Source organism: Mytilus edulis, chromosome 6 (genome assembly GCF_963676685.1).
Source record: "Mytilus edulis chromosome 6, xbMytEdul2.2, whole genome shotgun sequence".
In the NCBI taxonomy this organism is placed as follows: Eukaryota; Metazoa; Mollusca; class Bivalvia; order Mytilida; family Mytilidae; genus Mytilus; species Mytilus edulis.
This window is the reverse complement of record NC_092349.1, coordinates 61758622-61775660: the sequence shown is the minus strand read 5'-3', so window position 1 is coordinate 61775660 and position 17039 is coordinate 61758622. Positions and strand designations below refer to the sequence as shown.

Sequence of the window (17039 nt, the reverse complement as noted above, 5' to 3'; positions counted from 1 at the left end):
TAGTATTTTGAAGGTTTTTTTTTCTCCGGAAAAAACCTTCAGATATACCTTATAGTTAAGTCAGAATCAACATATATGTGAAATTATAAAAAAATCAAAAGATAAATGTTTATGGTTCACATACAAAACTTCACGCCAACATATAAATGTGTCGTATATCTTGTATCAAGATAGTTCTTGTTTGTTTATTGTCGTCAGTACATAATTAAGGCAATCTGAAATTTAGCCCTTGGTCTGGACTAAAACTAAAAATGAAGGCCATACGGTAACCAATAGTTGCTTAAAATTAACATTATTTCCCCTGATAGTTAGCCATCTGATTCTTAATACTGTTAGATATCGACGATTCATCTTTTGTGGTTGAACAAAGGATTTTTTTTTAAGTTTATTTTTTTTTTGGCTTCATATATATACTTCATCAAATTGTCTGTACGAAATAAAATGCCCCTCCGCACCAAATATTTAAACACATAAAAAGATGGTTCGTTCCTTCTATGATGTTAACATTAGAAAGAAAAATAATGGAACATCTGAGTTGCTATCTCCTTGCCATATTCTACCAAACATCTCTTTAAACAAGTATCCACAGTAAGGTTGAACATATAAATAACGAAAATATATCTTGGGAAGAATTTCTTTATACGAAATATCGAATGAAACAAGTGTGGACACAGACTAGCGTGGACAGTATCCAGCATAATTATAAGAGAATTACTCGGTCAAACTCATAAGACCCAAACAAATTCGAACTTCATCTTGATTTTATCATGGACATTTGCCAGCCAGACGATACCACCAGATAGACCACCAGAAAGACAGATAAACAGACAGATCAGACCACCAGAAAGACAGATATACAGAAAAATAGGACCACCACACCGACAAGACCATCAGACAGACGGACCGACAGGCATGACCCCCAGACAGTTACACAAACAAGACCACAAGACAGACACGCAAAAACGACCACCAGACAGACACACAAACAAGACTACCAAACAGGCACAGACAGACAAGACAATCAGACAGACAGCAAGCCAGACAAGACAACCAGACAGACAGACAGCCAGAACAGACCACCAGATAGACAGAAAAGACCACCATACAGACAGACAGACAGACAAGACTACCAGACAGACAGACATACCAGATAAACAGACAGACAGACAGACAAGTACACCAGATAAACAGACAGACAGACATAAAAAGACAACTAGATTAGACCACCAAACAGACAGACACACAAGACCACCAGACAGATATACAGAGAAGACCACCAGACACACCAGACAAACAAGACCACCAGACAGACAGACAAAAAAGACTACAAGACAGACAGACAAACAAATATAATAAAGTCTCCTACAGCTCCACTTCACAGGTCAGGGACTTATATATCTAGTTAACACTAGATGATTAACGATCTATATCAATCAACAAAATGTTTTATAGCTAATTAGGCACTAGTACCACACAAATCAATTTAGTTTAATTACCGATTAAACTTAACCAAACTTAAACTAAATCAGCATATCTTTGCGTCTTGGCTTTAAAAGTCATATATAAATATGTAACATTACGTTGCTATGAAATAATGAGAAGAGCAAATATATTTGCGGGTTTCTACAATGTACATGAAATACTGTTGAGACCGAATATCTACAGATAAGCCTTTTTTAAATGATTTTAACAGTTCGTTCTTTTGTTATACTATAAAACCACTGTTCCAGGTTAGGGGAGGGTTTGGACTCCACCACATTACGTACATATGTGCCTGTCCCAAGTATAGAGCCTGTAATTCAGTGGTTGTCGTTTGGGGCCGTGTTACATATTTGTTTCTCGTTAACTTTTTTGTGAACATTAATTAGGACGTTAGTTTTTTTCGTTTGAATTGTAAAACGTTTTACATTTGTCATTTCGGGGCCTTATATAGCTGACTATACGGCATGGGCTTTGCTCATTGATGAAGGCTTTACTGTGACCATTTTTATTAATTTCTGTGTCATTTGGTCTCCTGTGAAGAGTTGTCTCATTGGCAATCACACCTCATCGTTTTTATTATTATTATTATTTTAAACGAGAAACATTTATCAAACATACCAACAAACGACAAGCACTGTTCCTGACTTAGGACAGGTGCATATAATATATGCTGCGGGTTTGAACGTTTTAACATGCGCCAACCTTCACCCTAAAACTGATACAGCAGTATAACATTACAATTTAAAAGACGCACTATAAAATATTAATTGAAAATGGCTTTACTCTTAGACTATAAAAAAATGAATGTAATATGAAATCGTGTACCAGTGTTTGACTGAAATTTCTGCAAATTTACTTTGCATATGTTGTAATGGCTCTTGCTCTTTCTGCATGAAAGAGAATAAACTTTCAGAAAGCCAAAAAAAATAATAATTTTGCAACCATCAGCTACATTTTCTTTTATCTGTTTTGACTCCTTATAATTATAAAATCTTGATTTATTTCCTTGCAAAAACTTCTAAGCTTGTTCAATTTCATGTAGTATGTGCTGCAACGCATTTAAAAAGATTGGAATTGATGACAGGGGACTCTACAAAGATCCTTTAGTAATCTAAATAAATGTTCATCAGTTGACAAATAACATTGCACATTAACGTAACAACTGTAAAAATACAAATGTCGTCTTCACCGAAAACTTAAATAATCAATTTGGAAAAAAATGTATATATAACATATGTCAACTTAAATTAAAAGATACTGATAAATTTCATTTTATCTATAAAAATCGTATTTTTTTTAGCTTACTGTCAAAAAAATAATATATATATCTGTAAAAACTATCACCGACTAGCCATCTTACGTATGCAGTCAGTGATTAAGTTCGTAATACATAAGTTTTCACCTTTTTAACGGTCTAAAAATGATTTTGGGAAAGGAAAGACAATCCAAATTATTAATTTTCACTTTCATACGTACAATGTATGTTACAATGACGCTTGAAAGGTATAAATAACATGAAGTTGACGCTTCATACGTACAAATACCATTGTTAAGTTACATTTAATGTATAAAGTAGATACTTATGTCGCTTGTGTTGTTTTCTCTAGTAGGGGTGATCTCTGAATAATTTAAAATCTTTATTCCTGTAGTGTTGCTATTAGCGTTGATATCTAAAGTAGATATCTTTATTCGAGTAGTTCTGCTAGTAGGGGTGATCTCTGAATTATTTAAAATCTGTATTCCTGTAGTGTTGCTAGTAGCGGTGATATCTAAAGTAGATATCTGTATTCGTGTAGTTCTGCTAGTAGGGGTGATCTCTGAATAATTTAAAATCTGTATTCCTGTAGTGTTGCTAGTAGCGGTGATATCTAAAGTAGATATCTTTATTAGTGTAGTTCTGCTAGTAGGGGTGATCTCTGAATAATTTAAAATCTGTATTCCTGTAGTGTTACTAGTAGCGGTGATATCTAAAGTAGATATCTGTATTCGTGTAGTTCTGCTAGTAGGGGTGATCTCTGAATAATTTAAAATCTGTATTCCTGTAGTGTTGCTAGTAGCGGTGATATTTAAAGTAGATATCTGTATTCGTGTAGTTCTGCTAGTAGGAATGATCTCTGAATAATTTAAAATCTGTATTCCTGTAGTGTTGGTAGTAGGATTAATAACTAAAGAAGGAATCTGTGACAAATATAAATCATCACAGCATTTTTTTTATGTATACCTGTACTCTTCTGTAGTGTCGACAATAGAGGTAATATTTAAGTATGAATCTTATTCGTTTAGTGGTGCTGGTAGCGGTAATATCTAAAGTAGGTTTCTGTATCAAGTATAAAGTCTAAAAACATGTTGCTGAAATGTCAAAATCGTGCGAATGAGAATCAACTACACCCAAATATTATCAAAATTATATGTCAACAACCTGTCATCAACTACAATTCTAATTTTCTTAATTTCAAAATTTCACTAAGTAACATGTAAAGAGACAAACATTTAAAATTATTGTCATTTATGTGACGAAACGAAATGACAGTCATAAAATTAGGTATTATGTACTAATTAGATGTATAATTAGTACATGTAATTAATATTATTCTATCATGAAGTATCTTATGATGGTTAATATTGCATATAATGACTTAACCAAATGGTATATATAAACATCTGAAAATGTAGTTTGGTAACTGAATTTAGTCAGACCAAACAAGGTAAGTTCTTTATTTTTGTACATATGTTTTTTTAACATAGACTCCGAGACAGTTTGAAAAAAATCAGGCAGAAAAAAATGAATACTATGTTTTCCTCTCTCGCTATTTTTTTCTTCGGAAAAACCTCTTTGAATGCTTGCTTTTTTATGACTGTTTGTTACCATGATTTATCATTCTTTTATTTATGAGCTAGATTAGAACATCAGTTAACCTCTATAATCTTATTAAAGGTAACTTATTTCACAAAAAGTTAATAAAAACCAAAACTTTAAAATTATAGAATAGAGATTATTATTTCAGATTATTATAGGATTAAACGCCTTTTTAAAGGGATTTGTTGGTGTATAAACTCGACCAATTCACTCACAAACAAATAACTTTTATGATATGTTTGTGAGGGGTTTGGTCCAGTTTATACACCAATAAATTTCTTTAAAAAGGCGTTTAATCCTTATAATTCTTTAAAATTGGAGATAAGCAATATATTTTTCCACACTCGTAACCTCTATCACACGTAAATTGTATATTTGTGTCATTGGATAGGCATGAAGCATGAATATATTTGTTGGTTAACGCAAAAATATGTACTCAATGAAATTTGCTATCTAATAAAAAAATAAACTTCAAAAACTCTTATCATCATTCAAACGAATGTTTTTTTTATTATTATTTAATTTAGCGATTAACGTGCAGCGAAAATAAATTTTGTTAACGTCGGTGTTATTATCGCCGCTATCTTGTTTACAATGGTTACGAAAAGAAGTTCGGTCAACGTCGTCTATTGAAAAATAAACAACGTCAAGATCAACTACCGGAAGTCCTCTCGACCAATCATATCAACGTTTTCCCTAATATGCAAATCATATAAGAATTATTACATGGTATTTTTCACATCAGTTGTATTATCATTCTAAGGTTCAATATTAGCCCATGGGCTGATTATACATATAATATGGAAAATGTCATGTTTTCATCTTCTATCATATGCTTCAACAATGTTGAAAAAAATAGGTTACTATATTGATCTTTTTATGTGGTTCAAAAAGTAAAAACAATTAAGGACGTCGGACATCAGATGAAATACATTCGATATGCAATTTTTTTGTATCATATGCCTCAGCAGAGGAGAAAAACAACAGTATAATACATTTTAATATTGACGATAAAAAGAATCAAGTAAACATTTTTGTAATGGATATAGTGTGGTGAAATGCTAGGGTTTTCAAAGGTCTTTAACTTCGAATTCATTTACGGATATCTTAGCTATTTTGGAATGTAAATGAACATGTGACATGCTGTTTTCATTTTTGATTTGACCACCACGTTTGAAAACTATTCTGTTCAAATTATATCATAACATTTCAAATATCTTGACATTTTCAAATTTGTATTATGAATTCATTTATTTGTTATTCGTCAAGAGTGAATACTGATCTAAAATATACAATGGTGATTCCAATTCTTTAAAATTATTAATAGACTGAGGGTCCTTCTTATGATTTAGTACAAAAGGGGGTGAGAAATAAAAATATGATGTTAATAAAATTGTGCCCGTAAATTATTGTTTTGTAATAAAAACCCTCTTTGCTACATATGCTATTTGTTTAGAACAGCTCACTATTGTTCCCAACAAACATCAGGTTTAAGAATGGTGCATACTTAACGTTGAAATAAAATTTGTTTGCTGGAACATGACTATAGGTGTTACTGTTTACCTGTACAACCATATTGTAAAATTGACAATACAATTTGAACATTTAAATTGACCAGTTGGTATTGTTATAGTTCAGTGGTCATTCTATTTATTTTCCATGATATATATACAATTCAAACAAGTGAATCATTTTCATATTAGACCCAGAACTTAATAATGATTGTTTCTAAAATCACATTTAAACATTTAACCCCCAAGGGTGACTGGGGAATAGAAATATGGTCACTTGGTCTTCTCCCGACCGGCAGTAAAACGCTTGCTGAAGTGGGGCGTCCGTTTGGCTGTGCGGGATGTATCAAGTTCGCAGTCACGTCCGGTCAGAAGGGGGACGTTAAATCCGATGTCTCGTGTAAAGAGAGTGCCACGCTCTTTGCATGTTAAGAACCCTTGCAACAACTCTTTGAGGGGTCCGTAGGTGGCCTGTTGCAAGGCAAAATTTCTGTCCCTATCCAATATGCCCTCATTTTCCAGTGGCATTCCAAATTTCCCCGATCATCATCCTAGATGGCCTCTATTACAAAAACCTACCTATTGTATTTATTGTGAACTTGTTCTCGTCCTGAATATGCATGAAATATTTGCCACTGGACGTTAAGAAACCAACAATCAATCAATCAATCATTTAAACATTTCAAGCCATGTTGATTGTACTTATTTATCCTACTTTCTGTTTTGAATGTTTTTATCTCTTATATTTAAGTAAATTCCATCTTTTAAAAGGGGGATTCCATTCAGGGAACTCTAACATTGTGTTGTAATAAGGCTATAACTAAATGGAAACAATCAATTGGTGCCTTTTAAAGTTAAAGAACAGTTTCTTTGTAAATAAGTACATTTAAGTACTCAAAAATGTATCATCTAGTCGTTTAGATATCTTTATATATAAATTTTAATATATAATTCATTCATAAGTTAACATGTCCGTCTCAAGTATGTAGCTTTGGAAGTATGAGTTCAATCAGTTTAAAAAAAAAAAAGAAATGGCACTTATCATCATTTTTTTTTACTTTTTGTATACAAAATGTATTCGGGGCTCCTGAAGATATTAGGAAATAGTTTGTACTTTTGTTTTCTATATTCCCTCTCCCTATAACATTTTTTTTATGGATGATAGTGTTGAAGCGATTTCTCATCTTATACATCAATCGGTTGACATCCAGATCTGTTTGATTTGATGTTGTATTTTATCTATATGTGAATGGTTTTGTAGTTCTTAAATCCAGGCGGTTATTAATTAATTGCATATCATTGATTCAATTTATTTTTTTCAGGAATTTACAAAATGCAGTTGTTTGTTGCTGTTCTATTCGTTGTAGTTTTAAACAGTTCTGTTACTGGTACTTCGTTAGGTAAAGGTAAGCAGTTAAGGTTAGGTAATTGAAATGATTGAGTGGAATACGGTAAGGTCTTTAAGTTTGAATATTGAAACGGATAAGTGGTTAACGGTACGGAGTTAACGTTTTAACATTGAAACAGATGACTGGATAACGGTAGGGACTGAACATTGAAACGAATAAGTATTTAGTCTTATAAATGTATATGTAAGTAAATACAACTGTAACGTATCTGTAGGTAAGAAATAACGCTGTAACTTAGACCTTAAGGTAACAGCTAGGTACGTAAATGGAAGGTCCAGCGATTTTTGAAAGAAATTGTATACACGTAGAACTTTCAAAAAGATAATGAAAAATCGAAAAATCAAAGTTGGTACCGATCTTATTTCGGAGTTCCAAACATTTGAAAATGGTAAGGAAACAACATGAATTCCATAGACATAACGTTTAATTTAAACACAAAATAAGAAACTCAAGCTTAATGTTTTCTACAGTTAAAACCAATCCTACGATTTTTCTATAAAAATTAAATGTTTTTGTGGTCGCATTTTCCTTTCTATTGATATATAATTTTCATGGGGTTATCGAACTTCCTTTTAATATATCAGCCGTTGAAAGAGTGTTGCCGACGGGAAAAGATAGAAATTGCATGACGTCGCCGGAAAGGATTGCATAACGTCAAGTTTCCATCAGAAGAATAGTCGTCTACATCATAGAAATATTGGCACATAAAGGCAATGACTGTTTTATAAACATATTATAAACAGAAACAATCAAAGATCTATCGTTCTCGGAATGACGATATACATTCATTGTTCACATTTTCGACCACCATTTTGCCTGAAATATTTGCTGCTGCACAATAAGGGAGGCGAAATATACACAAACGGCCAATTCAATCTTATGAGCCGAAAACATACTGACAATGCAATGGCAAAATAAAACGAAATACAACCAAAAAGACAAACAGTAAACTTTTATTTACCCAATCGTTCCAGAAGGTCATATAACATATATAAAATTATGTTTCAAATGGCACGAGAACGCAGCGGAAAGATAAACACATACTCCGATCCCAATAATCCTGATTTTAATTGTCGTCTAGTCATTTGTTAACTTTAATAATGTGTTTGATTAAAGAAAAATTGCACATTTAAAGGCATTTTATACAAATGCATCTGTTTTTTTTTTTTTTTTCAGTCAACAAAGAATGTGAAGGAATTGTCTAATTTATGAAAATATTTAAAGGACGTCACAGATATGAAATTTATATGACAATCATTTGAATGACTTATACTTTGTAGTCTTGTCTCCAATTATATTTAAAATGTTATATTATAATAAAATTTATATCGCAAAAAGGCGAAAAGGCGAAATCGCGAAAAATCGTAAACGCGAAAACGCGAAATCGGAAAGAAAATATATTTCGCCTTTTTCACTTTTTCGCGTTTTCGACTTCGCGATTTCGCGTTTTCGACCTATAAAATATGAAGGGCTAAAACGCGAAAACGCGATAACGAAAAACGTGAAATGGCCTTAACCGGCCACCATTTGAATGAGATATTCTATATATACAAATCATCCGTCTAAAAAATAAAAAGTGTTCGTGTATCATTTAAAAAATAAAATACTGTTTTTCTATAGCTCTATGGCAGCAAAGTCGTACAAATTAGTAATAAACGGCAAAGTGAGTGGATGATCATATTGTCAGAGTTACAAACTACTCTATGTGTAAGGAGTAATAGAAAAAGTACTTAATCTGAGTTAGTTTTATCTTAGCAATAAACGGTGGAGGGAGGGGAGTAGATCATTATAAACCATAGTTGTAATCACATTTACGGTACCGATTTCTCTGCCCCATACATTTTGAAGTTTTAGATTTACAATTTTGTAAAAGTTATATTCTGCTACAAATGAAAGAAATATAACTTTCAGACAACTCATTAATACAAGGTTCCCCAAATATTTCGCTGTATGTCCATCACTGCTAGGCACCAATGAAGTTCCTGTAAAATTTGGAATCACAAAAGACAATCTCGTACGCAACAAAATAAAAAAAAGTTATCGTTCTATGACTTCAAAGTACATCCATCGCAAATCATCGTCGGATCAAATGTCGTAATTAGTTATCAAACGTACTAGAATTATAATTTAGTACGCCAGACGTGCGTTTCGTCTACATGATAAGACTCATCAGTGACGCTCTTATCAAAGTATAACTCCTAAATAGCAATTAGATCTATCAACATCTGGTATTTATGAAGTTGCATTGCCTCACTGCTTTTGTAGACTGTAGAGACAAGGACAGAAAATGTAGTTACTGGGCCAGTATTGGAGAATGCGATAATAACCCTGGTTATATGCGTGTCAGCTGTTGTAAAAGTTGTAATAGTAAGTATACATTACAATCGCCAGTAGTTGAATACGTCATAGTAACACGATATTTTGTGTCCGTACCACATGTTTGCAGAAAATTTATAATTTACGTTCGGCTTTGAAAAATAGCATATTATAGCAAAATAATGTGAAAATTGTTCCAACTGTAATCAAATTGTAAATATTGAATACAGTATTTTTGAAGGCTGCAAAAAATTAGATGATTCATCACTTACTAGAGAATTCTCGATATCTAACTTTACTAACGTCATACATAAAGTATACGTAAGAAATCACAATTAAGACTGTATTTGAGATTGAATTGTCTCCCTTTTTCCAAAAAAAAAATGCATTCAGCTATAATTTCGCCATTATCTTCATATTTTTCTTAATCTAATTAGGATATTTGAATTAAGACAACATTGTTGTACATAGGGAAACCGTTTAATTTCAGTTAGGGAATCATGAATACATTGGACAATTAAAACAATCTTAATACTGTATGTGTAAGTCTTTTTGTTTATAAGAAACAAACCGATCAAAAACCAGATACAGCCCAATGCCATTAATGGACTTTTTTATGCTTTATGGTCTGGTGTGGTCTTTTTGGAATGTTTTCGTCTTTCATTTGTTTTTCATACTTCGTCATCCCGGGCTTAAATATCTCAGATCGTTAATCTATGTCCTAGCTTAGACTATTTCTTACGAGTTATTTAGTGTGAATTGTTGCAACTGTCTTTTTAAATTGATTTTTACCGACTGCTGTTGCATCACTTTCTAAACTTAGGAGAGCATTTTGAGTCGGTAAACTTGTTTGTCCACCGCCATAATTTATGCTCGGTCATATGCTACTCAGTGCTTGACTTTGTTGCTGTTTATAATATTTGTGTTTGGTTCGCACATGTTTGCTTTCTCGTTTTAATTCCCTTGCTTTTCCCTTTCCAAAATAGCGATTTTGTCAGTGCATAATTAATCGATCTTTAAGCGTATATGCACGTCTTCAACTTGAAAAAGCAGTTTCGATTTTTTAGTATTTATAGTGATTCTGGTAACTTAAAATTATTGACCATTAAATCTTAAGAAAAATAATCGTAATTAATGGAAGCAAAGGAATGTATAAAGAGCTGATATCCAGTTTAGAATTCAAAAACTGAAGACACTGCTATACATCTGTTGTATTTTGTTTAAAATGCCAAGGGTTAATTATTAAGTCAAAGCATATTATCATTAAACTATTATAATTGAAATAAAAAATCTCAAAATACAAATATCATCTCACTTTGTTGACCGTCAATTCACGATTTTCAAACCAAAATAGGTTGTATCTCTAATTTAAAGTTGTGTTTGACGTATAGTTATCATAACTAGTATTTTGAAGGGTTTTTTTTCTCCGGAAAAAACCTTCAGATATACCTTATAGTCAAGTCAGAATCAACATATATGTGAAATTATAAAAAAAATCAAAAGATAAATGTTTATGGTTCACATACAAAACTTCACGCCAACATATAAATGTGTCGTATATCTTGTATCAAGATAGTTCTTGTTTGTTTATTGTCGTCAGTACATAATTAAGGCAATCTGAAATTTAGCCCTTGGTCTGGACTAAAACTAAAAATGAAGGCCATACGGTAACCAATAGTTGCTTAAAATTAACATTATTTCCCCTGATAGTTAGCCATCTGATTCTTAATACTGTTAGATATCGACGATTCATCTTTTGTGGTTGAACAAAGGATTTTTTTTTAAGTTTATTTTTTTTTTGGCTTCATATATATACTTCATCAAATTGTCTGTACGAAATAAAATGCCCCTCCGCACCAAATATTTAAACACATAAAAAGATGGTTCGTTCCTTCTATGATGTTAACATTAGAAAGAAAAATAATGGAACATCTGAGTTGCTATCTCCTTGCCATATTCTACCAAACATCTCTTTAAACAAGTATCCACAGTAAGGTTGAACATATAAATAACGAAAATATATCTTGGGAAGAATTTCTTTATACGAAATATCGAATGAAACAAGTGTGGACACAGACTAGCGTGGACAGTATCCAGCATAATTATAAGAGAATTACTCGGTCAAACTCATAAGACCCAAACAAATTCGAACTTCTCTTGATTTTATCATGGACATTTGCCAGCCAGACGATACCATCAGATAGACCACCAGAAAGACAGATAAACAGACAGATCAGACCACCAGAAAGACAGATATACAGAAAAATAGGACCACCACACCGACAAGACCATCAGACAGACGGACCGACCGGCATGACCCCCAGACAGTTACACAAACAAGACCACAAGACAGACACGCAAAAACGACCACCAGACAGACACACAAACAAGACTACCAAACAGGCACAGCCAGACAAGACAACCAGACAGACAGACAGCCAGACCAGACCACCAGATAGACAGAAAAGACCACCATACAGACAGACAGACAGACAAGACTACCAGACAGACAGACATACCAGATAAACAGACAGACAGACAGACAAGTACACCAGATAAACAGACAGACAGACATAAAAAGACAACTAGATTAGACCACCAAACAGACAGACACACAAGACCACCAGACAGATATACAGAGAAGACCACCAGACACACCAGACAAACAAGACCACCAGACAGACAGACAAAAAAGACTACAAGACAGACAGACTAACAAATATAATAAAGTCTCCTACAGCTCCACTTCACAGGTCAGGGACTTATATATCTAGTTAACACTAGATGATTAACGATCTATATCAATCAACAAAATGTTTTATAGCTAATTAGGCACTAGTACCACACAAATCAATTTAGTTTAATTACCGATTAAACTTAACCAAACTTAAACTAAATCAGCATATCTTTGCGTCTTGGCTTTAAAAGTCATATATAAATATGTAACATTACGTTGCTATGAAATAAAGAGAAGAGCAAATATATTTGCGGGTTTCTACAATGTACATGAAATACTGTTGAGACCGAATATCTACAGATAAGCCTTTTTTAAATGATTTTAACAGTTCGTTCTTTTGTTATACTATAAAACCACTTTTCCAGGTTAGGGGAGGGTTTGGACTCCACCACATTACGTACATATGTGCCTGTCCCAAGTATAGAGCCTGTAATTCAGTGGTTGTCGTTTGGGGCCGTGTTACATATTTGTTTCTCGTTAACTTTTTTGTGAACATTAATTAGGACGTTAGTTTTTTTCGTTTGAATTGTAAAACGTTTTACATTTGTCATTTCGGGGCCTTATATAGCTGACTATACGGCATGGGCTTTGCTCATTGATGAAGGCTTTACTGTGACCATTTTTATTAATTTCTGTGTCATTCTCCTGTGAAGAGTTGTCTCATTGGCAATCACACCTCATCGTTTTTATTATTATTATTATTTTAAACGAGAAACATTTCTCAAACATACCAACAAACGACAAGCACTGTTCCTGACTTAGGACAGGTGCATATAATATATGCTGCGGGTTTGAACGTTTTAACATGCGCCAACCTTCACCCTAAAACTGATACAGCAGTATAACATTACAATTTAAAAGACGCACTATAAAATATTAATTGAAAATGGCTTTACTCTTAGACTATAAAAAATGAATGTAATATGAAATCGTGTACCAGTGTTTGACTGAAATTTCTGCAAATTTACTTTGCATATGTTGTAATGGCTCTTGCTCTTTCTGCATGAAAGAGAATAAACTTTCAGAAAGCCAAAAAAAATAATAATTTTGCAACCATCAGCTACATTTTCTTTCATCTGTTTTGACTCCTTATAATTATAAAATCTTGATTTATTTCCTTGCAAAAACTTCTAAGCTTGTTCAATTTCATGTAGTATGTGCTGCAACGCATTTAAAAAGATTGGAATTGATGACAGGGGACTCTACAAAGATCCTTTAGTAATCTAAATAAATGTTCATCAGTTGACAAATAACATTGCACATTAACGTAACAACTGTAAAAATACAAATGTCGTCTTCACCGAAAACTTAAATAATCAATTTGGAAAAAAATGTATATATAACATATGTCAACTTAAATTAAAAGATACTGATAAATTTCATTTTATCTATAAAAATCGTATTTTTTTTAGCTTACTGTCAAAAAAATAATATATATATCTGTAAAAACTATCACCGACTAGCCATCTTACGTATGCAGTCAGTGATTAGGTTCGTAATACATAAGTTTTCACCTTTTTAACGGTCTAAAAATGATTTTGGGAAAGGAAAGACAATCCAAATTATTAATTTTCACTTTCATACGTACAATGTATGTTACAATGACGCTTGAAAGGTATAAATAACATGAAGTTGACGCTTCATACGTACAAATACCATTGTTAAGTTACATTTAATGTATAAAGTAGATACTTATGTCGCTTGTGTTGTTTTCTCTACTAGCACGCTGCATATTATTTCCGATGTTAAATGCCTAACATGCAATGTTAGTCACTTATAAAAATTAAAATCCCCAAAATACTAAACTCCGAGGAAAGTTCGTAATCAAATGGAAAACTCAAAAGCTCGAATACATCTTGCGAATGGATAACAACAGTCACATTCCGGAGGTGGTACAGGCATTGTCGTATGTAGATATGTGGATTAAACCTGGCTTGCTAAACCTCTCACTTGTATGACAGTCGAAAAGATACCTCTGCATTGCTAATGTAGGTTTAGCAACATACAAAAGATGCCTGAACATTGACATTGTAGGTTTTGTTATACTAATAAAAGATACCTGTACATTGATATTGTAGTTGTTGATACTTATTAAAGATACCTGAACATTGATATTGTAATTTTTGTTACTTATAAAAGATACCTGGACATTGATATTGTAGTTTTTGTTACTTATAAAAGATACCTGTGCATTGATAGTGTAAGTTTAGTTACTTATAAAAGATACCTGTACTTTGATATTGTAGGTTTAGTTACTTATAAAAGATACCTATGCTTTGATACTGTAGGATAAATGCTTACATTGATATTGTAAGTTGTATTGACCAGAACCCGAGTTGTCGTTCTTGGGCTATGGATGGACAATGCTATAAGAACCGCAATTACATGCTCTCAAAATGTTGTCAAAGTTGTATTGGTAAGTACTTTAATCTTAGTTGACGGAAACCAAATTTTCATCAATTTACTATATATGTACTCTTTCTCTCGTGTCCGTTTTTTTATTGTGAATTGGCATTGCTTTGTATTCGCGTGTATTTAGATGAGCAATATTCCCCCAAAAAAATAAGAAAAGAAATACCGGACCTCAACTATTTAAAGGTCTATTATTCATCTAAATGGTTATCTGTTTAACAATATAACAAAAATATGTAGATTTTTCAATGTTCAAAAAGTCATCCGTAAGATAGAGATTAATTTTAAATTGACCTGTTGGTAACGCAAATGAGTTGTCATATCTAACAGGGGTATCATTTAGTATATCATGTATATGGATTTGTCGAGCAACATGACAAGTGCAACTTGTGAAGTAGAATCTACTTACCATAAACCATCAACTGACATCATCCTTATTTTTCAAGGGGTTTCTGTTTTTACTTTAGTTGTGATAATAGTTTTTAATTCTGAAGTTTTTCAAATTCTCTGTTGTTTATTCCAGTAACAATTTTGTCTTCCCTTTGTCATACTTCATTTTCATTGCAGGATTATAGTTTTACATGACCGATTGCTTATTTAACCATTTTGTGACAGCTTATGGTAATATAAAACTCATTTGCAAATATCCTATGAGTGATTTGCAATAGATATACATTGTACCTTATCGACTTATACTTTGCGAGTACCATGAAGTCGTCACATTTGGCACAGAACTGTAAACAATTCTAGAACACCTGCTATCATTCCCGGTTTTAAGATGGTGTCTGTATTGCTTAATCTTTAGTTTTTTATATTGTGTTTTGTACACTGTTGTTTTTCTTTGTGTCGTTTGTTGTTTCTTGGTAACAACAGACCCTGCTCCCCAAGTGGTATCCGTCGTGTTCTTAGTTGCAAAGTTACACTAAACAACCAAAATGATCGTCTATTTCAAACTATATCAATGGCATAAATAAAGGCAACAGTAGTATACCGCTGTTCAAAACTCATAAATCCATGGACAAAAAACAAAATCGGGATAACAAACTAAAACCGAGGGAAACGCATTAAATATAAGAGGAGAACAACGACATAACACTAAAATGTAACACACATAGACAAAATCCCACGAGAATAACAAATATAACATATATATATAACATCAAAACCAAATACATGAATTTGGGATAGACAAGTACCGTGACACGTCTTATTGCAATGTGAATTTACACTCAAAAATAAGAGAAAACAAACGACACAACGTTATAATGTAATACACACAGAAACGAACTATAATATAACAATGACTATATTCCTGACTTGGTACAGGGCATTTTTAAAGGAAAAAATGGTGGGTTGAACCTGGTTTTGTGGCATGCCAAACCTCGCACTTTTATGGCCATGTGAAATATAACATTAAAATGACAACACAGGACTACAATATAAATAAATTGGAGAACACAATTGACAAAGAATCACACGAACAACAGCCAACAAAAGGCAACAAGTTCAAAATTTTAATACGCCAGAAGTGTATTTTGTCCACACAAGACCTATGTGTGACGCACAGATACATTTTGTACACGTTTTATATTCATTAATTCATGAAATATTTTACTGCAGACTACCCTAGGGGAACAGGAGTACTAAGGAAATAGCCAGAATGGGAAAAGCATGGACAGCAATGAGGCTTACATAATTTAACAATAAAATATATGTAACCACTTATGAAATTTTTTAATAACCACAGACTGAGTAATGCGCTTGTATTATGAAATGATATTCGCCTTACTGTGTGTTGAAAAATTCCTTTTAGCGCAGACTGGTTTCACTGATCTGTTTATGAATAATTTTAAAGGATCAGCTAGCTTAACAGGGCGGCGTTCAGTATCGTAGCATCTACGTAGTGCTACGTAGATTTTGACTATTGAACGTGTAGCTATAGAATAGTTGTTACATAGATATTGATAGCAGCTACGTAGCCGCTACGTAGCTGCTACGATATTGAACTCAACCCTGGTATACTTAATCCTTATCGTTGAAAATAGCATTGGGCATTCTTTCAATTTTGAGTTTTACATAATGATTGTGATTAAACAGTAACTTCAATTTTCACAAATCAAAATATACTTTGTATGTATAATCCAACGCGTACATGAAACATTTAGATGAGTACTAAAAAGACAGTATTCCATTGATGTTGTCACCGTCGGTTAGGATTACTGAAATTCAAATAAAATACTAACAAAATATCAAAAATGTATACAGAACTTTAAGACAGTGAAAAACAACTGCAGATACCAAGGGGTCTCTAATAA

General features: G+C 32.7%; 2 long non-coding RNA genes across 2 annotated transcripts; both read left to right on the top strand.

The window, feature by feature from the left end:
* Positions 1–4088: 4088 nt before the first annotated feature.
* On the top strand, positions 4089–9629 carry LOC139526165 (uncharacterized). Its single transcript, XR_011665153.1, has 3 exons — positions 4089–4187; positions 7173–7256; positions 9525–9629. It is a non-coding gene; the product is annotated as an uncharacterized lncRNA (long non-coding RNA).
* A 4996-nt stretch (positions 9630–14625) lies between these two features.
* LOC139526166 (uncharacterized) lies at positions 14626–16446 on the top strand. The gene is made up of 2 exons (XR_011665154.1): positions 14626–14728; positions 16345–16446. It is a non-coding gene; the product is annotated as an uncharacterized lncRNA (long non-coding RNA).
* Positions 16447–17039: the final 593 nt, after the last annotated feature.